The sequence below is a fragment of the Silene latifolia genome, chromosome 9 (genome assembly GCF_048544455.1).
Source record: "Silene latifolia isolate original U9 population chromosome 9, ASM4854445v1, whole genome shotgun sequence".
Classification (NCBI taxonomy): Eukaryota; Viridiplantae; Streptophyta; class Magnoliopsida; order Caryophyllales; family Caryophyllaceae; genus Silene; species Silene latifolia.
The window spans coordinates 59,162,066-59,163,055 of record NC_133534.1 but is presented as its reverse complement, the minus strand read 5'-3'; positions in this window follow the sequence as shown (position 1 = coordinate 59,163,055).

Below are 990 nucleotides of genomic sequence, written 5' to 3'. Positions count from 1 at the left end.
ATGAGGAATTATACACAAGACCCACGAAGATCGCACACACCACGACGCTAGGGAATGATTAGGAAGTGATTAGGGAGTGATTAGGGTAATCGTAAAATGATGAGGTTTGAAAAATGTTTTAGAAACTGACGCGGGATATAAAAATAACCCTAAACATTCCCTAATCAAACCGTCAAAATACACTTCGCCAGACCGGATACTCGGTCGAGTAAAGTGTATACTCGGCCGAGTATCCACTACTCGGTCGAGTATTCACTATACTTGGCCGAGTATTCCTCGGTAGAACCGAAACAGACTATAATAACAGCACTACTCGGCCGAGTAGGCTCTACTCGGTCGAGTAGTCACCAAAGAAAATCCGTAGTATTACAAAGTCAATCATAAATCAAAATTGTAAAAAATAACTTTAAATAAACTTAATTAGACATAGGGACTCCAGCTATTTTTATCTCCTGATTAAATTTTAAAATATTATTATAATATTATCCCCAAAAGTTGAATATTTATTTATCTAATTAAAACAAATTCTATCTAATTAATAATTTCACTGTCCTCATGTTTCTAGTCATGTGATTAGCGAAATGGACTCAAACAAATATATGAAACGTAGGTAGACAAATAATTGGTGTATAATAAGAGATCTTTATACATGTTTTTATAATGAAAATATATACATGTTGGTTGGTTAAAGTACAGCTTTTTTTTTAATCTCCTATAGTCCTATTCCATACACTTTTAAATGGAGAATTTTATTCTCGTTTTAGTTCAACACAAATTAAAAGGTAAGACCGTCTTACAATGTTAGACCAAACTGACCCCATGCAACAGTTTCCCAAAAACAATATTGTTGTCAAGTCCGCACGCTTTCAGAGCTACACTAAGCACAAAAATATCCACTCCAACAGGAGGATCAACCCATATCCTGGAAAACAAACTCAACGCTTCCCCATAGTTCGCGGCATTCACAAACCCATATATCACATTTGTCCA